The sequence below is a fragment of the Lutra lutra genome, unplaced genomic scaffold, assembly GCF_902655055.1.
Source record: "Lutra lutra unplaced genomic scaffold, mLutLut1.2, whole genome shotgun sequence".
In the NCBI taxonomy this organism is placed as follows: Eukaryota; Metazoa; Chordata; class Mammalia; order Carnivora; family Mustelidae; genus Lutra; species Lutra lutra.
Genome location: NW_025923848.1, coordinates 260,101 through 287,447, shown reverse-complemented (window position 1 = coordinate 287,447; position 27,347 = coordinate 260,101). Strand labels below are relative to the sequence as shown.

General features: G+C 45.5%; 1 pseudogene; it reads left to right on the top strand.

The window, feature by feature from the left end:
• LOC125092716 (uncharacterized) overlaps window positions 1-25,617 on the top strand; it is a 48,891-nt pseudogene extending 23,274 nt beyond the window's left edge.
• The last annotated feature ends 1,730 nt before the right edge of the window (window positions 25,618-27,347 follow it).

Genomic DNA, 27,347 nt, shown 5'->3' with positions numbered 1-27,347 from the left:
CTTCAAAGTGTAGGGATAGACAGCACATACCTCAATATTATCAAAGCCATCTATGAAAAACCCACCGCAAATATCATTCTCAATGGAGAAAAACTGAAAGCTTTTCCGCTAAGGTCAGGAACACGGCAGGAATGTCCGTTATCACCACTGCTATTCAACATAGTACTAGAAGTCCTAGCCTCAGCAATCAGACAACAAAAGGAAATTAAAGGCATCCAAATCGGCAAAGAAGTAGTCAAACTATCACTCTTCGCAGATGATATGATTCTCTATGTGGAAAACCCAAAAGACTCCACTCCAAAACTGCTAGAACTTGTACAGGAATTCAGTAAAGTGTCAGGATATAAAATCAATGCACAGAAATCAGTTGCATTTCTCTACACCAACAACAAGAGAGAAGAAAGAGAAATTAAGGAGTCAATCCCATTTACAATTGCACCCAAAACTATAAGATACCTAGGAATAAACCTAACCAAAGAGACTAAGAATCTATACTCAGAAAACTATAAAGTACTCATGAAAGAAATTGAGGAAGACACAAAGAAATGGAAAAATGTTCCATGCTCCTGGATTGGAAGAATAAATATTGTGAAAATGTCTATGCTACCTAAAGCAATCTACACATTTAATGCAATTCCTATCAAAGTACCATCCATTTTTTTCAAAGAAATGGAACAAATAATCCTAAAATTTATATGGAACCAGAAAAGACCTCGAATAGCCAAAGGAATATTGAAAAAGAAAGCCAAAGTTGGTGGCATCACAATTCCGGACTTCAAGCTCTATTACAAAGCTGTCATCATCAAGACAGCATGGTACTGGCACAAAAACAGACACATAGATCAATGGAACAGAATAGAGAGCCCAGAAATGGACCCTCAACTCGATGGTCAACTCATCTTCGACAAAGGAGGAAAGAAAGTCCAATGGAGAAAAGACAGCCTCTTCAATAAATGGTGTTGGGAAAATTGGACAGCCACATGCAGAAAAATGAAATTGGATCATTTCCTTACACCACACACGAAAATAGACTCAAAATGGATGAAGGATCTCAATGTGAGAAAGGAATCCATCAAAATCCTCGAGGAGAACACAGGCAGCAACCTCTTCGACGTCAGCCGCAGCAACATCTTCCTAGGAACATCACCAAAGGCAAAGGAAGCAAGGGCAAAAATGAACTATTGGGATTTTATCAAGATCAAAAGCTTTTGCACAGCAAAGGAAACAGTTAAAAAAACCAAAAGACAACTGACAGAATGGGAGAAGATATTTGCAAATGACATATCAGATAAAGGGCTAGTGTCCAAAAGCTATAAAGAACTTAGCAAACTCAACACCCAAAGAACAAATAATCCAATCAAGAAATGGGCAGAGGACATGAACAGACATTTCTGCAAAGAAGACATCCAGATGGCCCACAGACACATGAAAAAGTGCTCCATATCACTCGGCATCAGGGAAATACAAATCAAAACCACAATGAGATATCACCTCACACCAGTCAGAATGGCTAAAATTAACTAGTCAGGAAATGACAGATGCTGGCGAGGATGCGGAGAAAGGGGAACCCTCCTCCACTGTTGGTGGGAATGCAAGCTGGTGTAACCACTCTGGAAAACAGCATGGATGTTCCTCAAAATGTTGAAAATAGAACTACCCTATGACCCTGCAATTGCACTTCTGGGTATTTACCCTAAAGATACAAACGTAGTGATCCGAAGGGGCACATGCACCCGAATGTTTATAGCAGCAATGTCTACAATAGCCAAACTATGGAAAGAACCTAGATGTCCATCTACAGACGAATGGATAAAGAAGATGTGGTATATATACACAATGGAATACTATGCAGCCATCAAAAGAAATGAAATCTTGCCATTTGCGACGACGTGGATGGAACTAGAGGGTATCATGCTTAGCGAAATAAGTCAATCGGAGAAAGACAACTATCATATGATCTCCCTGATATGAGGGAGAGGAGATGCAACATGGGGGGTCGAGGGGGTAGGAGAAGAGTAAATGAAACAAGATGGGATTGGGAGGGAAACCATAAGTGACTCTTAATCTCACAAAACAAACTGAGGGTTGATGGTGGGAGGGGGTTGGAAGAGGGGGTGGGGTTATGGATATCGGGGAGGGTATGTGCTATGGTGAGTGTTGTGAAGTGTGTAAACCTGGCGATTCGCAGACCTGTACCCCTGGGGATAAAAATATATGTTTATAAAGCTGTAAAAAAAAAAAAAAGAAAGAAAGGATGAATCCCCAAGTTTTGTAGCAACATGGACGGGACTGGAAGAGATTATGCTGAGTGAAATAAGTCAAGCAAAGAGAGTCAATTATCATATGGTTTCACTTATTTGTGGAGCATAACAAATAGCATGGAGGACAAGGGGAGATGGAGAGGAATAGGGAGTTGAGGGAATTTGGAAGGGGAGGTGAACCATGAGAGACTATGGACTCTGAAAAACGATCTGAGAATTTTGAAGGGGGGGGGGTGGGAGGTTGGGGGCACCAGGTGGTGGGTATTGTAGAGGGCTCGGATTGCATGGAGCACTGGGTGTGGTGCAAAAATAATGAATTCTGTTATGCTGAAAAAAAATTAAAAAATTAAAAAAAATATATTGTTGTAGTTGATTAATTAAAAAGACAAAAGCACTTTGTAAATTGTCTTCTGTTTCAGCTGCCAATAAAACATCTTCCATATAATGTATGCAATAAACCATTGGTTCGAATTGTACTCGAAACGGGGCAGTTGCACGAGACACAAACTCTTGACACAAGGTGGGGCTATTAACCATACCTTGGGGCAAAACTTGCCACTGATATCACTTAGCCGGCTCCTTATGATTAGTACTAGGAATAATAAAAGTGAACCGTTCACAATCCTGAGGGGCTAGAGGAATAGTAATAAAGCAATCTTTTAAATCTAATATTATCAATTTATATTGAAGAGGAATAGCTGATGGTGTATGTAAACCAGGCTGAAAGGCCCCCATAGGTTTCATGGTAGCATTTACAGCTCTCAGATCCTGTAATAACCTCCAGTTTCCTGATTTTTTTCTTTATCACAAATATAGGAGTATTCCAAGGGCTACAGGACTCCTTTAAATGACCCAAAAGCAGCTGTTCTTCTGTCAGGGTAGCCGCTGCTGCCTGCTTTTCTGAATTCAAGGGCCACTGATCCACCCATACAGGGTCATTAGATTTCCACCTGATAGGCAGCGCATGGGAGGAGTTCAGTGGCCCTGAAGAAAACCTGACCCCACTTCTGAAGGTTGTGATTGTAAATGAAGCAAATGGGGTTTTCCTTGTAAATCTTCTCTTAAACCCTTACCTGAAATATATCCCATTTTTTCCATAAGGGCCATTGCAACTGAAAGCTGCTTAGATCTGGGGATAGGAGCTGTTGTCAAAGAATCACCCATATCTGTTAAGACATCACGTCCCCATAAATTAAGATTAATCTGTAGCACAAATGCTTGGAATACCCCTTGATGACCCTCAGCAGTGGACCAACTTAAAAATTTATCACTTAACTTAGGAGCATAGGCTTGTCCTACACCTCTAATAGAAATATCTGAATTTACAAGAGGCCAGTTTTTAGGCCAGTGCTGGGAGGCGATTACTGAAACATCTGCTCCAGTGTCCACTGAAAAGGCTGAAAAGGCTCGACCCTGAAGGAATAAGGACAAATAAGGTTTGTCTGCAGAAATTAAATGAGCCCAACAAACATCAGTAGAGCCAAAGCCTCCAGTTCCTTGCTTGCCCTTTACCACTGGATTATTGGTTTCAAGCCGTGGCATAATAATTAATTGTGCAATAGGAATCCGAGGTTGCAGTGAGAGCACTCCTTCTCTTAATGTGGCCAAATTTTTAATTTCTCCTGTATAATACTCATCTATCACCCCAGGATTGACAGATAGTCCTTTCATGGTCCAACTAGATCTCCCTAATAATAAACCCCAAATCCCCTTAGGTAATGGTCCCCAGATTCCGGTTGTAATAACCTTTGGATGTTCCCCAGGTTCCATGTAAGCAGGTGTATCTGGGCCCAAGTCTAATCCTGCACTGGAGGGGGTACCTCGATATAATTTGTCAATGCCTGTGAGGTCAGCGGTATTGGCCCTGACAGGGATGACTGAGGAATCATTGCTGCTATTGTTTGTTGGGGCTACAGCGAGCCCTGACTCCAGATTCCCTGAATAGGGTTCCCAAATTTGTCCCTTTGGGAATGACAGTCTTTTGCTCAATGAAATCCTTGGTGACAACGAGGACATAAGGAACTGGGAGCAGACTTTCTCCCAATATTAAAGGAGGAAGAAGTTCCTGAAGAAATTACTCTCAATTGTGGGCATTGAGCCTTAAAATGCCCAGGTTGTCCACATTGAAAACAAAGACGTTTTTGTAATTGCTCCTTTGTAATCATATGGCTTTGCATTTCTGTTGGAGAAATACCTTCAATGTAGCCGCTAAAGTTACCCCTTGGATATAGGATGATCCGATCTCTGCACATAAGCGAATATAATCCTCTAAAGTACCTGTTTTCTTCCGTGGGCGGATAGCACCTTGACAGGCAGAATTAGCATTCTCAAAGGCCAACTGTTGGACAATAATAGTTCCAGCTTCTCCATCTACCACAATTCTACCAACAGCCTTTAAGAGCCAGGCTACAAGGTTCATCTGCCGAATTTTTGACAATTCCTCAGTTCGCACTCCTGATGAAGGAAGATGCTTCCAAGCCTTTAAGGCACATTGCAAAATTTGTTGATAGACAATTTCAGGATAATCAATTTGTGTTTGTACCTCAGCATAGGCCCCATCTCCTGTTAACATTTCAAAGGATATGGGAATATTAGTTCTCCTGTTATATATAGCCATTTCATTAGCCCTTTCAAAGAACTCTGCTTTCCATAAAAGATAATCTTCCCCTGACAGACATGCCTGTGCTATGACTTTCCAATCTCCAGAGCACAAGGCTTCTAAACCTACGCTATCCAGTAGAGACAAAGTGTATGGAGCAGTAGGCCCATATTGTGAAGTGGTCTCTTTAATTTCTTTTAGCATTTAAAAATTTACAGTATTATAAGCCCTTCGGCCATCAGGCATTTGTGTCACTGGGTAAGTGGAAAAGGTGAAGTATCCTCTCCCGCTTGTTGGGCTTGATAATGTGACCTCTGTAGTGGCGTAGATTTTAGCAGTTCAGCTCCATCAGGAAGTTGTTTTGGATAAACAATTGAGTGTGGACTCATGGGAAACATACTTTTAGGCATAGGATCCCCATCTCTGTAGGGCACACCAGATTGAGGATGCTGCATTACTGGAAATCCTACACTTGAGTCCTTAGGGGTATAAATCTTAGGGGATTCAATCTGAGTTTGTCTATGTGTCATAAAGGTTGTTTGAACCCCAATAGACTCAAAATTTTTTTTCCATAGTGGGGATACTCTGGATGACAAACAGAATGGCTGGGGTCTACAGGGGCAGAGGCAAGAAATATGTATTTATCATCATTTAGAGGCACTCCATCTCCAGGAGTATCAAAAGGATCGGAATGAGAATCAGTGAGGCCAGCAACTAACTCAGAAGAAATACCAGCACCAAGATGTTCATACTCATTCTCCAATTCATCTATGGCCAAATTACAGAGAATCATGAGAAGCTATAGAGGTTAATTCTATAGAATGTTGTGGATCTAAAGTCTCTCGAATATCTTCCCAAACTTCCATGGTTCCTTCAGGGCAAGCACATGGAGAAACCCAGGTGCCCCAGGTAGAAATTATTTTAAAGAAATCACGTTATATTTGCTGCCTGTAAATGCCTATATGCCATGGGATGATGCCAAGGAGTTCTGAATTGTCACTTTCCAAGGGACCACACAGCAGTGGCCAGGACCACAGGGACTTACAATGGATGTGGCCCCCTGCATGCCAAGCTCCAGGGAGTACAAAGATAAGGGGTGAAACCAGTAGAGAGGTTTTGGGTCCAAACACTCCAGAGTGCACAGACTGACCTCAGCGGCCAAGAGGGTCCTACCCAGCTGTCATCTGACTCATCTTCTATGTCCATGCAGGGATACCACATGTGCGTGCCATGTATGCAGGCCCTGGAGGTGCCATCCAGTGGTGGAGACGACCTGCTGTCCACAAAGGGAGACCCTCCCCGCAGACCGGAAATGGAGGATGGGTGGCAGGGAAGAGGGAGGTCAGTGCACTAAGGGTCTTTGAAATTGGACACACAGGGGGAATCCATTGTTTTCAAAGAGTATCGCTCTGTCCCCTACAGAAAGGGCACCTTGGGATCCAAATTAATGCAACTCACTGAAAAATGACAGAAGTAAGTTTGTATCCTTAGCTCATGGCTCAGGCAATCTGCCCCACAGACAATATTAGTAACTGTCACCCTTGGCTCCAAGGGGCTCCTGGAAGGAACACAGGGTCTTCCTGGGGAAGGGAGACCCGCAGGAAGCACTTTTTTTTTTTTTTTACATATTTTACTTATTTGACAGAGGAGGCGTGACTTGGGTGAGGGGCAGAGGGAGAAGCACTCCCCCTGAGCAGGGAGCCTGATGCTAGGTTTGATCCCACACTCCAAGAGCAGGACCTGAGCCAATAGCCATTGCTTAACCCACTGAGCCACCCAAGAACCCCTAGAGAGACTTTGTGAAACAATCTCGTATAAACAGGAGTTTTCCAGAGTAGCAGATGACAAATGAACATTTAAGTATCCTATGTGGCCTCAGGAATATCTTATTTTTTTAATGTAAAAAAAAAATGTAGTTAGTTAACTTACAGTGCAGTATTGCCTTCTGCAGTAGAATAAAGGGATTCATCACATCTCCAACACTCAGACCTGTTCACAAGTGTCTTCGTCAATGCCCATCATCCATCTACCCCTCCCCAACCCACTTCCCTCCATGACCCCACAGTGTGCAGGGATGCCTTCACTTGAGAGTTCTGTCATGAACCATCGTCATCGTGACCTGATGACACGCACCCAACCTTCCATTTCAACTGTCACTCTGTGAGCTGAGCCCCTTGCAGTTTGTTGAACAGGTGTAAATGTCCCTACGATGGGAAATCTCATGTGTCTATCGATTTTCTCAATTCTCTTCTCTCAGGTTGGCTGTGTCACTTTTACAGAGACTGGATTCTTCTCTTTGGCTTTTCCTTTCCATCCTCTGATTTCTACTCCTGGTTCAATGCCTGTATTTGTTAGTTTTTCTGGGTTATTTCATTGGGATTTCATGGGGAAGCTGCCTTCCTTAAATCGCTTCTAAGTTCAGAAAATCATACTACTTCTTAATGCCAATTTCGGACACAGTCATAGAGGGAACAGACCCAGGTCACACACCACACGATTGTCCCTGGATCAGGAGAATCTTGGTGCGACCCAGGCAACACATTTGAAGGGAATGAATTGCCGTTCACCTCTTCTCAATGGAGGTGACAAAATCAGAGAGGAACGGTCAGCAGTCGAAATGCAGCTGTTTTTAGAAGAAGAGACACTGGAAGATATAGGGGTGTTTTCATGGGTTGATGTGGAGGGTTTCACGGGCGGTCTGCTTGATGCCTGGGCGTGGATGCGGATGGGCTGTGTCATCATGCGTGTGGAAAGAATACACGGCAGCTGCACAGTGGCCTGTCTGTTGGTCTCAAAGATACTTATGGGCTCGGTTCTCAAGGCCCAGCCTATCTAGGGAGAGAGGAGACTGTCACCTAAACCTACAGTCTCCAGAGGGGATCAAGAAACCTGAGAGTAGACAGGGGATATTGAGGAAGAATGAGAGAGTAGGGAGGAACTCACTCCATCCAAGGTAATCTCACTTCATACAAGCTCCTCAGAACAGTCCTCACATCAAGAGCAGGGCATTCAGTATCATCCATCTTCTTCCTGAAACCAACCATCCCCAGCCCACATGGCCACCTCCATGTTCATTCATACATGTACTGCTCCTCAGGATTGGCCAGCTCAAGGCAAGCGAGTTCTAGGCAGGGTCAAAGTGTGACCGTTGGGTGTGGAAGGCAAGCGAATACTCAGTGGGTTCATATGTGACCGTTGGGAGTTTAAATCAGCTTGGGAGTCAAGCAGAACCCCAGTAGCCTTCAACTGGCCTCCAGGAAGGCCGTGGGTGACTGCACTGACTTGCAGAGAGGTGAGGGAACATGGCCAATGCTACATGTTCCTGGTCCTTCATTAGGTCTCCATTTGGAAGAAATAGCGTCATATTTTATGTCAGGGCCTATACACAGAGGTGATTGAGGACTGAGTCTGGACTCGTGGCACTTGCTCTCCCCTACAGAAACACTGGCACAGGGGTAGTTGAATTTGTGAGGGCAGCTCTTGACTCAGGGGTTCAGGATGTTTTCTCAGGGGCCCTGGGTGGATGTCAGGGGCTCAGGGATCCCCATCCACAGGGGAACAATGACATTCATTTCCAAGATCCATCACTCATCAGGGTGGCAACTCTGAACAGTCCCTTCACCACCCTACATTTCAGTGCCCCCCACTGTCAAATGGGGCTTCCAGCCTGTTGCCACTCCCATTGGTGCTGCTGTGGGGAGGACAGGAGAAAGGGACACAGATTTTCTGCTAGCTGTAAAGTGTTGTTCTCATGTGAAGGATAAAGAAGGGACTTCCATCCTCCCATGCAGTGGAGCCATGCCAAGTCCCATGTCTGTATTCACCCACAGACAGCGGTCTAGCTGATTCTGTAGGCAGTTCATTCCTCAACACTTACTAAGCAACTGGAAAGCAGCCCATCCTTTCCTAGGTCCCAGGCACTACTTGTACTCAATCACTTGGGACACTGTGATGGCACACTAACGTGTAGTCCGGAGGGCAGGGAAACGGGGCACAGAGGGTTCTCGGGAACACTCTTGGGTAGGTGTGGCTGCTCAATGGGATGTGAACCCAGGCCATCAGGTGTGCTCATGGCACTTTGCTGCGTTTCTGTAATGTCTCTGCTAAATACAAGCCATTGCCCACAGAACCTGTGGGTGTGGGAGGGGGCGGAATTCAGACCAAAGTACACAGGGACCTCTTCCTAAGTCCCACCTGGAGGGAGGAATGCCTGCTGGGCAGCTGGTGAGTAGGGACAGGAGACGGTTGGACTAGAAGTAAAGAATGTCGAATCCCCCATGGTCTTCTGACAACAAGATGCCGACACTGCTCTCTATTTCTTTGCGTCTCCTAGCAATCTGTGTGGAGCTTACCCCTGAGGATGTGGAGGCGCCCACAACCACGCTGGCCCCTCCACGACAACTGAAGAAGAAAGTCCGGCTCTCCCTCCAGGATCGGGTCTACCCCATCATGGACACTGAAGAAGGTTATTTTGGATACTGACTCATTACGTTGTTTGGAGATGCATTATTTCGTTCAGTAGCACAGACATAACTGAAGCTTTCAAAACTGCTGGGACACATTTTCCTATGATTTCACTGGTAGCCGTTTCCCTTTATGCCATCTGTCACCATTAAGTCCACAAGTCAAGATGAAATTCTCATTCAAACTGGATCCAAGGGGCACAGGAAAGAAGTGTCTACTAGTTGATGGGATGGATCTTAGGTCTTTTTGGAACACAGGTCCTTATAAGTCTCTCCAGGAAACATGGTTCTTAAATGTGTAGGAAGGAAGAGACTAAGTTTTCTGTCAGTAACGCTGGACAGAAAAATGGAACAGAATACGACAGGAGGTTTCACGATCTACCCCCTCCACTTCCACCCATTAACCACATCTTACATGGGTATGCTACGTACCTTCAAAGGAACAAAATGGCCTCACAACATTTGGGGAACTAAAGTACCCAGTATAATCCACATATTTTCCATTCTACAAATTGGGCCAATGCATTCAGTGACGTCTTCTCATTGTGGAAACAGACAGAAATCTGTGCATTAATGTCTAAGACAGCTAGGTTCCCAATAGCCGTAGACAGGCACAGCCCCCAAATCCATCATGGGAGGAAAGGACACATTAAATGGCATCCATACACATCATGGAGTACTATTCAGGCATAAGAAGAAAAAAAGGTTTCCAATATTTTAAGAAATAAATGGACCTTGGAAACCTAACACACATTTTGAGAGGAAGCACACAAGGAAAGAGGTACATTACACAATCACAGGCTTTGAGGACACTAGAGTAGGGATATTCGTAGACCCAGAAAGTGGAAAGGACGGTTCAGGGAGGAAAGGGGGAGGACCGGTCATATCGTCACAAGTACAGAGATTCCATGAGATAGGATGGCAATGATTTCCCCCATAGATGGCAGTGCTGTCTACAAAGCATCAAGGATGTGAACAGTGTCACTGAACATACATGTACTAATGAATACAACCATCCACATTACTTAGATTCCATCACTAAAAAACCTACTATTCCAAGGCAATAGAGGACGATAGGGTCACAGCAGAGATGCAGGGAGGACAGCTCAAAGGCCCCATGATGAGGTGCAGAAGTGGCAAGCTGGGTTGAATTCACAGTGGGCAGGAGGACTCAGGGAACTGCACCCTGTAACCCAGTGTGCCTTGAGTGTTTCCCAGATGGACGCTGATGAGTTCCCACTGATGACATCTCCTCCGTTAGAAAGCCAAGGCCCCGTTTCCCTTTTCAATCTTGCCCCCCTCCTCTGTGTTTGTATGTACATTAAGGACGTTGGCCCAGCACCAAGTCAGGCCTTGCTTGGTCACTCTTCACATCCATTCACTCTGGCCCCATATCCACATCAAGCAGTTAACTTCCCGAGTCATTCCTGAGTAGCACAGCCAATGTCCTGACAGCTCCGCTCTGTTCTCCTAGACCCTGTGGAGGGTCTAGTCCAATGAGCTTCCTAGGGGCTGGACAGAGGAAGGTGCCTCAGCTCTCCCTGAGGTAAGCTCGCCTCTCTTTCTCAGAGACAGAAATCTTCCTTCCTTGATTTCTTCCATCAATGGAGAATGAAAATATGGCACTTTACCTCCCAGGGGAAGGGGTAGCAGTCTCCCCTCATGGAGGAATGCTGCGTCCAACTTCTTACGCACAGTGGACCCAAAAAGGGTGATGACACAGGACAGCCTGTTACAAACTCCATGGGATCAAACACCTTCTTCAGCAGAGAAGGTTTCTCCTTGAAAAAGAACGTTCTATCTGTTGATCAGAATGGACTTTGGAGATCTGCCACAAAAAGCTCCAGCATCATTCAAACGGTCCTCTTTAACTCGGGTGGGGGGACATGGACTCAACCATGGGACTTCATCCAATTAACTGCCTGAAGTCCTCCCCAAACCAAAGGGCTGGCTCAACAGTGGACAGGATGCTGGGATCCTCCTGTGTTTCCTTTTCCCCAATAGCAGGTAGACATTGGGAGGAATGACAGCTGTACGTATTTAAGAGCATCAGGCTCTGGGAGGAAATCTAGATACCAAGAAGTCTTCCCCCTGATTCTGGTTTCCGACTAGGAATGGGGTTTGGGGGTTACTGACTGAAACTTTCCAGTGAGGCATGGTCACCACATTGTAAAGGTCCTGGAAGAACTAGTACATATGGAAGGGGTGATTTGTGTGCATGTGGGATGAAGGCCTTGTGTGGATGGGTGTGTGGCGATGTGTCTGTCTGTCTTTGTGTGTCTATGTGTTATGCTTGTGAACATGAATGTGTGACTTTCTCAGGAGTTTTTCTCACACTTCCATCACAATCAAATTGTCACCCTCCCAAAACACTCTCATCACCCTGGCACACTTTACATACTCCTTCCCCTCCTCACCACAGCTGTACATGGAGGATGTTTCCCTTTGCTTTCCTGAGACAGGCATGGTGTGGAGATGAATGATCCAAACCATTGACCTCCTACTTGGAAAGCCAAGATTTGAGCTCAGGTTTCAATCTGAAAGTTGCTCTGGCCTACGTACCTGTGTTAGTCCCTCAGCCAGGGGTCATGATGTACCATAGGTTCTAGCTAGCAAAGGGCCACCAGCATCTGTGCACACAGCCAAAAACCTAGATTCTACGAAGGTCCCTGACAGGACCCATTATGACACTGTGGCCTCCAAGGTCACAGAAGCCGGGGCAAGGATAGAAGCCCATGTTAAAGACTATAGCCTGGTCCCTGGAGTCAAGTGCACAGAGAAAATCCACATCCTCGTGGTCAAGCCCACAATGCAGGAAAGGGTGTGGACCTGGGGAGGACAGAACAGGGCAACATCAGTCATAGCCAGTCTCAATGTGTACACATGACCAGTGGCAGAAAAGCATCCCAGAGAGAATTTAGTGTACTTGATAAGATTTCCGTAAACCCCAGGAAGGTTCACATTCTCTAAGCACACACTCACACACCACTGGCAAATAGGAAATCAAGGTCAAGCTTGGTTGGAACTTTGGACCCAGAATCCTGGACAAATCTCCTACAACGCTGTCCTACAGAGTGTCAGCACACACTCTAAGACTCCTCTGTGTAAGTAACTTACCACAAGTCAGAACACCTGGGAGTGTTTGGACAGCCACTCTTTTCATGGGAAACACACACACACATGGGACAGCTCAAGAATAGTGGAAGGAATATATCAAACTCATCGACAGTGCTGGCTGATTACGTAAGCTACGATGTCAGTGTTTTCAAGCATTGTACATGGGATTTTCTGAAGGCAAATGATGAGTGAAGCAAACTACTAGGCTTCTTTTCTGAGGGTTGAATTCATCCTGGCAATCGAGGCTGCTTCTTTTGTCGTGCAAAATCTTACAGAGACGTGATGCATATAGTCAAAGCATATGGGGATCTTGGGACCAGAACTGATTTCCAAAGAAGAAGCGTATGACACCTTAGTGGCACGTCAGTCAGGAGAGTTTATGGGACTCTGCCCTCACACAGAAGCCAGGTTAGGGTTCACATGTATTGGACTGACTAACTATTTGGCTTAGATCGGGCTTGCTTTAGCTAGAAAGACAAAAACCCTCTTCTCATTTCCTTCCTGCTTCTCTCCCATCCCTTCCTCTCTGCACCAAGGAGAAGGCCAGGCAGCAGTGCGACCCATACCACCTATGACCCACACACACACACTTGCCTCCTGTCCTCATCCATCCAAACTCCCTGCCTACTTTCTTAGCAGCCACACCAGTGTCCTCACAGTGGCTCTGTATCCTCCTAGCTCCCCCCAAGGACCTGATGGAAGAGCTACCCATTTTGAGGGCAGAGGAAGAAACTCCACTCTCCCTCAGGTAAACTCATTTTTCTTCAAGATTTTATTTATTTGAAAGACAGAAAGACAGAGAAGGAGAGGGACACAGAGCACATGAGAGTGCAAGCAGGGAGAGTATCAGAGGGAGAGGAAGAAGCAGGCTTCCCTTTTGAGCAACGTGCCCATTGTGGGACTCCATCCCAGGACCCTAGGATCAGGTCCTGGGCTGAAGGCAGAAGCTTCTAAGTCTGAGCCGGCAGGTCACCTCGTTAAAGTCATTTTGTGCTTCTGAGGGACAACCAGTGTTTGAATTCTCTTTTCATGAACATCTGAGCATGTATATGCCAGAGGGTAGAGACAATTTCCTTCATGCCTAGAGCCTACAGTGAGTTTATACCACTAACAGACACCATATTTAGATGGGCACTGAGAAAACATCACCACCTTCCTTCGCAATGGAAAGTCATGAGAATTTTCCAGGAGGTCATTCTGTCTAGGGAAAATGGCTTTGTAATGAGTTGCTGAAGAAAATAGACTTGGGAGATTTGACATTTCAAGCTGGAGCCTTTTCTGGAGGTCACTTTGTCCATATCTGGATCATAAACTCAATGACCGCATCCCATCTAGTGGGATGCTTACAACACCAAGGTGTGCTTACAACAACAAGGGCACAGAGATGTGTGCACATGGTTTGCACAGGGTGCTGGGATCGTCACTGGGTTTCCCATTCTCCATCTGCAGGAGGCGGCAACCGGAAATGGACCATATACGTATTCTCTTATCACTCACTTTATGGGGACAGATCTAGCTGAAGAACAAGGTAGGGTTTTCTCTCCTCCTTTGGTCTGGAGATCTTCCCCCATTCTGAGTTCTTGCTGGGAAAGGAGGCTGGGGTGGACTGAACAAGTGGAGTGTCCTGTAGAAAACCACAACCCTGTGCTACATTCCCTGCAAACCAGTAGGTCATTCAGGCGGTGCTTCTGAGGGTCGGGGCTTGGTTTCTATGGGTCGATGCTACAGGAGTGGGCATGTGGGTGTGTTGAGTTCGTGCCTTTCATCAGAAGACATCTCCCACTCAATGGATTTGAGAGCACGGGTCAAAATTTCAAAGCCAAACCTCCTTTATCCCCGCTGTGCACACCCCCCTCAGGACACCAGATTCCTCGCTGACCACAGCTATACCTGGAGGGTTGCTTAGGATTCCATTTCCTCAGGCAGGGATGGGGAGAAAGGAAGGGGCCCACATCTGTCCTAGCTGGGGACATTTCTCAGACAAGGTCAAAACACAAAAGAATCAGAAGCTAGTTTAGCCAACCAAACATCATTACCAGACTTACAAAAATGCTCACATCTTGAATGCACAGAGTGAAGGCTCACTGGCAAATGGCAACTGCTAGGAAAGCTTCATTATTAGCTTGACATCCCATCAAAATTCCTGACAATCTGCTACATGTCCAGGTTAGAGAGTGCCCTTCTCTCACCTGGTCTCCACTCTCTCATGAATTTGCCGGTTCCTGATTGGGGGTGGGGGGGAATGGGTCCTGAGAAACTGGGTCCCACTGACTCGAAGGACACACCCATATGCCACAGGAAAGGAAGACTGGGAAGAATCAGCACTTTGTGGTTGGGGACTCTTTTGGAATGCACAGATGTCAGTACATAGAAATCCTTTGTCTTTGGTTTTCCTTACCATGCATGAATCAGCAACAAATATTAAACTCTATGTTAGTTGTGCTAGCATTGAATGCAAACCTGCCACCCAGTGCTCTTCTGAAGAAATACAATCTCCTAGAAGAGGTGAGAGATAGGGAGGAGACGCACAGGTTCATCCTGGCAAAGAAACGGTCTTGACAATGACCATGACACAGTCGCTCATTTGAGGAACTTGCCTATCAGTAAAACGTAGCATGCATATTAGTGTTTACCCTCTTTCGGATCGAAGAGGTCATCCTGATTCAATGCCCTGTAGCTAAAGTTCAGAGTCGAGATTTCTCTCTCCATTCCTGCTCCTTCCCCTGACCTTTCTTGATGCAGCAGCAGCAGCTTCTTCAGTCCATACCCATGTAACCCAACGTCTCCATAAACTCCCGTGCACGCCTACCCCAGGCTAAACTCCCTGAGCTCTTCCTGCCAAGCCCCACCAGTGAAATGAACATTTCTGTGTATCTCTTCCTAGCTTCATTGGAGGGACAGGCAGGTGAATGTTCCACAGGAAGGACAAAGGACGACACCCCATTTTTCACCAGGGTGGTATGTTGGGCTTTCTTTGTGGGAGATACAAAATTCTTTAGGCTTTTTTAATCCAAGTCACATACAAAAATCTCAGCATGCACAATTGACAGAGTAGGGAGAAGGTGTAGTGAGAATCTGTTACCAAATGCTACCTAATCCCAAAGACATTGCAGGGCCGTGGGGACAACCACAGCAGGATCACCAACCATCTGGAGGGCAGGGAGCTTTGGTACGGGTAGCATCTATTCCTCCTTGCCACCTATTTTGTCCAGTGGGACCCAGAACGTGGAACCTGTAGGAAGACTAGGTGCATTTGTGCATGACTCATTTTGCTCTCTTCAAACTTTGGGGCTCACGGACATCTAGCACACTTCCGCATCTGGTCTTCTCCCATCCTCCAGGGAACAAAAGAGCCATGCACACAGGACAAAGCATGATTTGATGATCATACTGTTTTCTTTTCTGAAATCACAGGTGCCCCTGCTGGAAGGGGAGGGTGGTAAGTATTCTGTACTCTAGAGTCACCCACTTGTTTGCAACAACCTGGAACAGGGGAAAGGTGGGGTTTCTTCTCAGGCTCCATGATGAGAACCTCCCTGATTCCAGGTCCTGCGGGATTGAGAATTAGGGTCGTCGTAACAGAAAGGTATTTTCTGGGGAAAGACCCGTGGCCTCATGGCCCTGTCCCCAGAAACTACTCTGCTGCCCTTAGGTTGTACAGGTTTGGGTTCAGGGAGTAGGTATGCTTTGGAGATGGACTTTTTCATAGCTACTCCATGCCCTGTAGTTCCAATAAGAGGGAGAGTTTATTCACGTCCCTGCTCCTCTCCAGGACCTTTCAACCTCCATCCAGGATGGGCCAACTGTAGTTCAGTCCATACTGATTAGCTCCCCGCCTCCACACACTTGTCTGCATGTGCATGCCAAGCAAAGCTCCCTGAGCGATTCCTGAAGAGCCCCGTTGGGGTCCCGACACTCTCTGTGTGTATCCACCTAGATCCCCTGACTAGCCTGTGCGAATGGCTTGACGTGGACAGCACAGAGGGAGAGTCCCCATTTTTAACCAAGGTGGTAAGTTAGCTTTTCTTCATGTGAGGTAGAGCATCCCTTGTTTCTCTTATACCTGAAATCGGATCTGAAATCGCAGGTGGCCCTGCTGGAAAGGGAGAGTGGTAAGCATGCTGTACTCAAGAGTCACTCATTGGTTTGGAGCAACCTGGACAATCGGCAGGGTGGGGCTTCCTTGCAGGTTCGATCTTGAGAGCCATCCAGAATCCAGATCCAGTTGCAACAAGACTAAGGGTCATGTTTCAGACCAAGACACGAGGTCTCATGACCCTACCCCTGGAAGCTTCCATGCTACTCCTAGGTGCTATAGGACTGGGTGGTGGCCAGGTGTGTTTACATGAGAATCCATGCGCTGTGATTCTCAGGGTTGGTGTGTGTATCAGGTGGGTGAATGTTATGTTCTCGGACATGTCTGGTCCCCTCAACATGATGATTAATGGTGCCCACGTACTCAGGGAAGTTTCCCATCACTGTCACATCCTGAATGTCCATTCATGTGAAAACTCTACAACACCTACAATTGAAATAGATGTTCTTTCCTTGCAAATCAATTCCCCTAGAAAACAAATCCCGTCACTAACTAGGAAGGGGAAAACTGTGGCCCAAAGACACAAGTGTGTCTTTTCCAATCCCTGTTACTGAGTCAGTGTACATGGGTCTCTCCCGTCAAGGTAGGTCTCAGGCATGAATGGTCACAGTACCTCCCTCCTGCCACTTCACTCACACACACACATCTCCGCATCAGAGGCTGCATGATGCCTCTTCCCAACCTCATTTGAAGCACTGAGTGCTGGGACACACTTCTCCCTTCTGCAGGCGGCTTCTGGGGCAGCCTTGTGCAACAGCCCATTCTGGGAGGACCCTGACAAAGGAGCAATGGCAATGAATAGATGGGACCGATTCACTTCGTGTTTCTCCGTGGAGATCTACCATTTCCCTGCAGATACTGTGTCTAAGTATTAAACTGGCCTTCTCCCAGGGGAAATCACACAACCACCACTGGTCTTACCTTGGGCTTTCTGAGGTGGACCCAAAAGGTATACTTTCAAGGGGGAAATGAGGTCGTCTACAGGGACTGCTCATTACTGGGAGGACCTGGGGCCCCGTTCATGCAGGAACGAAGGGTGCTCTGTGCATTGCCAGGTGGTGAAAGAGATCCTCAAACCTCAACAGGTGTGACAGGACAATCACCCCACATTTCCCTAGACGTCTGTCCGTGCAAGAGGGGCTTGTTTTATTAGGAAGATTTGGCCAATAGACAAGTCAAGGGACTTCAGTGTCTGGGAATGGAAATAGAGCCAAATCAGGATTTCAGGGTTCTTTGGTAGCAAACAAGACTTTCTTTCATCAGAAACACGTATTTGTATTTTTTTTTAATTTTATTTTTTATAGACATATATTTTTGTCCCCAGGGGTACAGGTCTGTGAATCGCCAGGTTTACACACTTCACAGCACTCACCATAGCACATACCCTCCCCAATATCCATAACCCCAACCCCCTCTCCCAATCCCCCTCCCCCCATCAACCCTCAGTTTGTTTTGTGAGATTAAGAGTCACTTATGGTTTGTCTCCCTCCCAATCCGATCTTGTTTCATTTACTCTTCTCCTACCCCCTCAACCCCCCATGTTGCATCTCCTCTCCCTCATATCAGGGAGATCATATGATAGTTGTCTTTCTCCGATTGACTTATTTCGCTAAGCATGATACCCTCTAGTTCCATCCACGTCGTCGCAAATGGCAAGATTTCATTTCTTTTGATGGCTGCATAGTATTCCATTGTGTATATATACCACTCTTTATCCCTTCGTCTGTTGATGGACATCTAGGTTCTTTCCATAGTTTGGCTATTGTACACATTGCTGCTATAAACATTCGGGTGCACGTGCCCCTTCGGATCACTACGTTTGTATCTTTAGGGTAAATACCCAGCAGTGCAATTGCAGGGTCATAGGGTAGTTCTATTTTCAACATTTTGAGGAACCTCCATGCTGTTTTCCAGAGTGGTTACACCAGCTTGCATTCCCACCAACAGTGTAGGAGGGTTCCCCTTTCTCCGCATCCTCGCCAGCATCTGTCATTTCCTGACTTGTTAATTTGAGCCATTCTGACTGGTGTGAGGTGATATCTCATGGTGGTTTTGATTTGTATTTCCCTGATGCCGAGTGATGTGGAGCACTTTTTCATGTGTCTGTTGGCCATCTGGATGTCTTCTTTGCAGAAATGTCTGTTCATGTGTCTGCCCATTTCTTGATTGGATTATTTGTTCTTTGGGTGTTGAGTTTGCTAAGTTCTTTATAGATTTTGGACACTAGCCCTTTATCTGATATGTCATTTGCAAATATCTTCTCCCATTCGGTCAGTTGTTTTTTGGTTTTGTTCACTGTTTCCTTTGCTGTGCAAAGGCTTTTGATCTTGATAAAATCCCAATAGTTCATTTTTGCCCTTGCTTCCCTTGCATTTGGTGATGTTCCTAGGAAGATGATACTGTGGCTGACGTCGAAGAGGTTGCTGCCTGTGTTCTCCTCGAGGATTTTGATGGATTCCTTTCTCACATTGAGATTCTTCATCTATTTTGAGTCTATTTTCGTGTGTGGTGTAAGGAGATGATCCAATTTCATTTTTCTGCATGTGGCTGTCCAATTTTCCAAACACCATTTATTGAAGAGGCTGTCTTTTTTCCATTGGACATTCTTTCCTGCTTTGTCGAAGATGAGTTGACCATAGATTTGAGGGTCTTTTCTGGGCTCTCTATTCTGTTCCATTGATCTATGTGTCTGTTTTTGTGCCAGTACCATGCTGTCTTGATGATGACAGCTTTGTAATAGAGCTTGAAGTCCGGAATTGTGATGCCACCAACTTTGGCTTTCTTTTTCAATATTGCTATGGCTATTCGAGGACTTTTCTGGTTCCATATAAATTTTAGGATTATTTGTTCCATTTCTTTGAAAAAAAATGGATGGTACTTTGATAGGAATTGCATTAAATGTGTAGATTGCTTAAGTAGCATAGACATTTTCACAATATTTATTCTTCCAATCCAGGAGCATGGAACATTTTTCCATTTCTTTGTGTCTTCCTCAATTTCTTTCATGAGTACTTTATAGTTTTCTGAGTATAGATTCTTAGTCTCTTTGGTTAGGTTTATTCCTAGGTATCTTATAGTTTTGGGTGCAATTGTAAATGGGATGGACTCCTTAATTTCTCTTTCTTCTCTCTTGTTGTTGGTGTAGAGGAATGCAACTGATTTCTGTGCATTGATTTTATATCCTGACACTTTACTGAATTCCTGTACAAGTTCTGGCAGTTTTGGAGTGGAGTCTTTTGGGTTTTCCACATATAGTATCATATCATCTGCAAAGAGTGATAGTTTGACTTCTTCTTTGCTGATTTGGATGCCTTTAATTTCCTTTTGTTGTCTGATTGCTGAGGCTAGGACTTCTAGTACTATGTTGAATAGCAGTGGTGATAACGGACATCCCTGCCGTGTTCCTGACCTTAGCGGAAAAGCTTTCAGTTTTTCTCCATTGAGAATGATATTTGCGGTGGGTTTTTCATAGATGGCTTTGATAATATTGAGGTATGTGCCGTCTATCCCTACACTTTGAAGAGTTTTGATCAGGAAGGGATGCTGTACTTTGTCAAATGCTTTTTCAGCATCTATGGAGAGTATCATATGGTTCTTGTTCTTTCTTTTATTAATGTGTTGTATCACCTTGATTGATTTGCGGATGTTGAACCAGCCTTGCAGCCCTGGAATAAATCCCACTTGGTCGTGGTGAATAATCCTTTTAACGTACTGTTGAATCCTATTGGCTAGTATTTTGGCGAGAATTTTTGCATCTGTGTTCATCAAGGATATTGGTCTGTAGTTCTCTTTTTTGTTGGGATCCTTGTCTGGTTTTGGGTTCAAGGTGATGCTGGCCTCATAAAATGAGTTTGGAAGTTTTCCTTCTATTTCTATTTTTTGGAATCATTTCAGGAGAATAGGAATTAGTTCTTTTTTAAATGTTTGGTAGAATTCCCCAGGGAAGACATCTGGCCCTGGGCTTTTGTTTGTTTCGAGATTTTTTTTTAAAGATTTTATTTTTTTTATTTGACAGAGAGAAATCACAAGTAAGCAGAGAGGCAGGCAGAGAGAGAGGAGGAAGCAGGCTCCCTGCTGAGCAGAAAGCCCGATGTGGGGCTCGAACCCAGGACCTGGGATTATGACCTGAGCCGAAGGCAGCAGCTTTAACCCACTGAGCCACCCAGGCGCCCCTTGTTTGGAGATTTTTGATGACTCTTTCAATCTCCTTACTGCTTATGGGTCTGCTCAGGCTTTCCATTTCTTCTTGGTGCAGTTGTGGTAGTTATATGTCTCTAGGAATGCATCCATTTCTTCCAGATTGTCCAATTTGTTGGCGTAGAGTTGCTCATAGTATGTTCTTATAATTGTCTGTATTTCTTTGGTGTTCGTTGTGATCTCTCTTCTTTCATTCATGATTTTATTTATTTGGGTCCTTTCTCTTTTCTTTTTGAGAAGTCTGGCCAGGGGTTTATCCATCTTATTAATTCTTTCAAAGAACCAGCTCCTAGTTTCATTGATTTGTTCTATTGTTTTTTTTTTTTTTTTTTTTTTTTTTTTTTTTTTTTTGTTTCTGTTTCATTGATTTCTGCTCTGATCTTTATGATTTCTCTTCTCCTGCTGGGTTTAGGGTTTCTTTCTTGTTCTTTCTCCAGCTCCTTTAGGTGTAGGGTTAGGTTGTGTACCTGAGACCTTTCTTGTTTCTTGAGAAAGGCTTATACCACTATATATTTTCCTATGAGGACTGCCTTTGTTGTGTCCCACAGATTCTGAACCGTTGTGTTTTCATTATCATTTGTTTCCATAAATTTTTTCAATTCTTCTTTAATTTCCTGGTTGACTCATTCATTCTTTAGAAGGATGCTGTTTAGTCTCCATTTATTTGGGTTCTTTCCAAATTTCCTCTTGTGATTGAGTTCTAGCTTTAGAGCATTGTGGTCTGAAAATATGCAGGGAATGATCCCAATCTTTTGATACCGGTTGAGACTTGATTTAGGACCAAGAATGTGATCTATTCTGGAGAATGTTCCATGTGCACTAGAGAAGAATGTGTATTCTGTTGCTTTGGGATGAAATGTTCTGAATATATCTGTGATGTCCATCTGGTCCAGTGTGTCATTTAAGGCCTTGATTTCCTTGTTGATCTTTTGCTTGGATGATCTGTCCATTTCAGTGAGGGGAGTGTTAAAATCCCCTACTATTATTGTATTCTTGTCGATGTGTTTCTTTGATTTTGTTATTAATTGGTTTATATAGTTGGCTGCTCCCACGTTAGGGGCATAGATATTTAAAATTGTTAGATCTTCTTGTTGGACAGTTCCTTTGTGTATTATATAGTGTCCTTCCTCATCACTTATTATAGTCTTTGGCTTAAAATCTAATTGATCTGATATAAGGATTGCCACTCCTGCTTTCTTCTGATGTCCATTAGCATGGTAAATTCTTTTCCACCCCTCACTTTAAACCTGGAGGTGTCTTCGGGTTTAAGATGAGTTTCTTGTAGGCAACATATAGATGGTTTTTGTTTTTTTATCCATTCTGATACCCTGTGTCTTTTGATTGGGGCATTTAGCCCATTAACATTCAGGGTAAGTATTGAGAGATATGAATTTAGTGCCATTGTATTGCCTGTAAGGTGACTGTTATTGTATATTGTCTCTGTTTCTTTCTGATCTACTACTTTTAGGGTCTCTCTTTGCTTAGAGGACCCCATTCAATATTTCCTGTAGAGCTGGTTTGGTGTTTGCAAATTCTTTCAGTTTTTGTTTGTCCTGGGAGCTTTTAATCTCTCCTTCTATTTTCAATGATAACCTAGCTGGATATAGTATTCTTGGCTGCATGTTCTTTCTCATTTAGTACTCTGAATATATCATGCCAGCTCTTTCTGGCCTGCCAGGTCTCTGTGGATATGTCTGCTTCCAATCTAATATTTTTACCATTGTACGTTACAGACTTTTCCCAGGCTGCTTTCAGGATCTTTTCTTTGTCACTAAGACTTGTAAATTTTACTATTAGGTGATGGGGTGTGGACCTATTCTTATTGATTTTGAGGGGGGTCACTGAAACTCCTGGATTTTGATGCTTGTTCCCTTTGCCATATTGGGGAAATTCTCTCCAATAATTCTCTCCAATATACCTTCTGCTCCCCTCTCCGTTTCCTCTTCTTCTGGAATCCCAATTATTCTAATGTTGTTTCGTCTTATGGTGTCACTTATCTCTCGAATTCTCCCCTCGTGGTCCAGTAGCTGTTTGTCTGTCTTTTGCTCAGCTTCTTTATTCTCTGTCATTTGGTCTTCTATATCGCTAATTCTTTCTTCTGCCTCATTTATCCTAGCAGTGAGAGCCTCCATTTTTGATTGCACCTCATTAATAGCTTTTTTTATTTCAACTTGGTTAGATTTTAGTTCTTTTATTTCCCCAGAAAGGGCTTCTATATCTCCCGAGAGGGTTGCTTTAATATCTTCCATGCCTTTTTCAAGCCCGACTAGAACCTTGAGAATCGTCATTCTGAACCATATATCTGACATATTGCCAATGTCTGTATTGATTAGATCCCTAGCCTTTGGTACTGCTTCTTGTTCTTTTTTTTGTTGTGAATTTTTCTGCCTTGTCATTTTGTTCAGATAAGAGTATACGAAGGAGCAAGTAAAATACTAAAAGTTTGGCAACAACCCCAGGAAAATATGCTTTAGCCAAATCAGAAGAGATCCCAAATCGTGAGGGGGGAGAAAGGTGATAAAAAAGGGTTCAGAAAGAAAAAAAAAAAAAAAAAAAAAACAAAGAAACTATTAAAAAAAAGAAAGCCAATAAAAAATATAAAAAGGAAAAAAAATATGTATATATTAGATAAACTCTTTAAAAAACGTTAAAAAAGAAAACGGTAAAAGTTAAAAAAAATTTACAGAAGATGAGAAATAAAGTTGAAAAAGAAAAAAAATATAAATTAACTGCAAGGCTAAAGAATCATGGTGAGTAAGCCATGAGTTCCGTGCTTTGCTTTCTTCTCCTCTGGAATTCCGCTGCTCTCCTTGGTATTGAAACTGCACTCCTTGGTATGTGAAATTGGTCCTAGCTGTGTTTCTCATTGATCTTCTGGAGGAGGGGCCTGTTGTAGTGATTCTCAAGCGTCTTTGCCCCAGGCGGAATTGCACCGCCCTTACCCGGGGCCGGGCTGAGTAATCCACTTGGGTTTTCTGGGTTTGCCTTCGGGAGCTTTTTTCCCTGAGCATTTTCCGTAGAGTTCTGGATGATGGGAATGAAGATGTTGGCCTCCCGGTGTCCAGCCCGGAGGAGCCGAGAGCCCGGGGCACCAATCCCCAGTGCGCCCTCAGAGAACAGCCCCCAATTTCTCCCATCACCCTGGCCTCCGGCCACGCTCTGAGCTGACCGAGCCTGCGACCGGTTCAAGGTAACCCCGAGTTTAGAACTTACTCCTCGGCTCTGTCTCTGTAGCCGGCTTCCCTGTTCTAATACCAGTAAGCTCTGCGACACTCAGACACCACCGATCCTTCTGTGACCCTGTGGAAAGTCACAGTACCTGCAGGCACTCAGAAGCCCTGAGAACATCCCATGGGGAACCTCCACCTTATCCGTGCAACTCCCTGTGGTGGTTGGGCGATGTTTTCCAGGAACTTGGAGGGAGGGCACTGGCTGCCTGGAGGAACTGGACCCCACACAGCCCATGCACTGTGCTCTTCTGGAAAAGGGCCCCATGTCCTATTGAGCCCCTCACTCTGAATGACCCAAGCCTTACCCTCCTACCCTGCAAAAGTCAGCAGACAGATTGCTTCTGAACAACACTAGTCGGAAAGAGACAGTGGTATGGTGACCTCATTTCCCACTTCAGGCACCTGAGAAATGAGCAAACAAGACAGGCCCCCGGGCTCACAGGAGCAGGGCAGCTCACCGCTCCCAGTTTTGCTTCCCTGTCACAGGGAGCAGGCCCTGGTCTCCAGCTGAGTCATGTATGGTTGTCACTCCTGTAGGACCTGACCAACACCTCCAGTCCCCTGAGCCTCCAAGACGCCTCATGGGAGGTAGCAGGTCCCCTCATGGCTCCATTTTGCAATGTGAGTTGTATTCTAGAGACTCTCCTCAATCCCTCGATCCGCAGGGAAGACCCATCAGGGAAAAGCCATCTTGCCTGTTTCCCACTTGCCCACCATCTGCCCACAGCATGAGGACTGTGGAAACTCACTTCCCATGGGAGTCAGGAGCACGCCGTCTCTGCCACACCACCTGCAACAGCCGTGTGGGGGCAAAGGCTGCCCCACAGAGAAGGGCATGTCGAGGGCTCTCAGAGAGGTGAGGGAAGGGACAGCCCAGCAGGAGGACCTGGTCGTCATAAAGAAGGATGGTCAGGGAAGGGGCCCGAGTGACCCTGGGTGTGCAGCCTTCATTCAGCCCCAGGGGGCCCATGGGAAACTTCCCTTTCTTCATGTCACACATGGGTCCTGCAGGGAAACCTCTACCTCAACACCTCAGAAAACACGCCCCACAAAACCCCATAGACCTCTGCTAAGACCTGCCCCAGGCCACATACCACTCGCTATCTCACACCAGACCACCTGTTGTCTCCACAGCTACACCACAGGACAGTCTGCCCATGACCCCAAGGCACCAAAGTCTCCAGAGACAAAGGGAGCCAGGAGGGCCCTGGGGCCTCATATGTGGCTTCGATTTGGGCCTGGAGGAAGACTCGGCATGAAAACACATGGAAACACGCCTGCAGGAATATCTCTCTTGCACCTGACCTCCGCAGGCCAATAAAAGAGAAGACTTCTGTGCAGCCAACCAGAAGATGGCACTGGAATGCCAAGGATGAGACAAGAGGACTCTCTGAGTTGGCCACCACACCCAGACTTGGCTGCCCTGGCCCTGCTGATGACTGACCACTTGGAGCAGGAGTCAACGATCTGGGCCTACAACAATCCATTGTCTTGAGAGACTGGGCCCACCTGGGACTGGGGGGCACAGCAGTCTTCTGGTCTTTTCCTCTGTCTGCTGGAGGGGCTGCTCCTCCTCCCGCTGTCCCTCCAGTCCACAGCAACCATGCAGAGCATGACAGATGCATGAAGAAGCGGGACTGCCAGGGCCCCTTGACCACCCTGGAATCGATTCAAGGTGCAGCAGCCACTCCAGCTGTATTCCCCCAGGGTGCCACTCCTAACCACCCTTGTCACTTTCACACACCTTACCGTGACCAATGCTGGGCTCAACATAGGCAGTGGTCCCAACAAAACGGGTCCCCCTCAGCCTGTGTGTTTTGCAGCAGCAACAGGTATAGGGAGGAGAGGCTGTCTCCAATCTGAGCTCGACCTCTGGAGCACCCAGACACCACAGCAGTGGAACTGGGGCCCCAAGCACCATGCTGCACCTCGGGGAAAACTTGGGCCTCAAGGACAGCATGCTAGACACCTAGGGCATACAGAAATGGGATCCAACATTGTTTTGGTGGGAATGCAAGTTAGTGCAGCCAATTTGGAGTACAGTGTGGAGATTCCTTAAGAAATTAAAAATAGAGCTTCCGGGGCGCCTGGGTGGCTCAGCGGGTTAAAGCCTCTGCCTTCGGCTCAGGTCATGATCCCAGGGTCCTGGGATCGAGCCCCACATCGGGCTCTCTGCTCAGCAGGGAGCCTGCTTCCTCTCTCTCTCTCTCTCTCTCTCTCTCTCTCTGCCTGCCTCTCTGCCTACTTGTAATCTCTGTCAAATAAATAAATAAAATCTTTAAAAAAAATAAAAAAAAAATAGAGCTTCCCTATGACCCTACAATTGCACTATTGGGTATTTACCCCAAAGATACAGAGGTAGTGAAAAGGGATGTCTGTACCACAATGTTCAGAGCAGCAATGGCCAACATTCCTTTGGAAGCACGTTAAAGCATTGCATGTTTTGCTCTACCTGAGCCCTCCAAGTGCAAAGCTCTCAGGAAGCATTTCTTCTCCCATGGAAACCCTAATATATCTCCCTATGTTCAAGAACAATCTCTTCTCGTTGTAACGGGACATCATTGGAAACATGGGGGATTGGACCAAGAATTGGATAAGACTGTCCTATGGAGAGAACTAGGCAGAGACTCAGATGGGACCAAAGGGCTTTAAGGAGCTAAGGCTGACTTTCAGAAAACCTGCAGCTATCAAGCCACTTGGGAATGTTGGCTTCACCCCTTGCTTCCAGACTTCCCCACTGCCTCACCAGGAGTATAAAGAATGTCACTCTCTGACAGGTGTAGGAACCTCAGGATATACCGGGCACCTTAAGAAGAGGAATCTGCCCAAATCCACAGGGATCACAGGCACTTCTGATGGCAAGCCCTTCCCTTGGCTTCTAGCCTAGAGAAACAACGGTTAGAGATTCCTCAGAAAAGTCCCAGTGATGCAGATTCTAAGCAACCACCATGGTCAATCACTAGGCTTGATGAGTTTAAGTCGATAATTGGCCACATGGGTTAAAGCAGGACTTGCTTTCCAAGGACAAGAGCCCTGAGTTGGCTGTCTCTGGAAAGGAATGTTCTTTTGAAGAGGAAAAGTAGGCTTCAAGAACCCACCTTTGTGGACGTTCAAGTCTAAAACTGGTGGCTTTTCCATATATGTTGCTTACCTAAGCTAGACAACTTGAGGTCATCTTCAGAAATATTTCCACATTAGCTCATGGACAGGCAATCCCCTTGCTTCTTATTCTGTGGGGATAATACCAGGACCCCATGGGCTCAAGGTTAATTTAACAACTGGAGCATGTGATTGATTCCCCCATGACTGTAGACCTCAACTAGCAACTTGACCAATTTGATGGGGCTGGGATGAGGAACTCATTCCCTCAAAGCCAGAGAACAT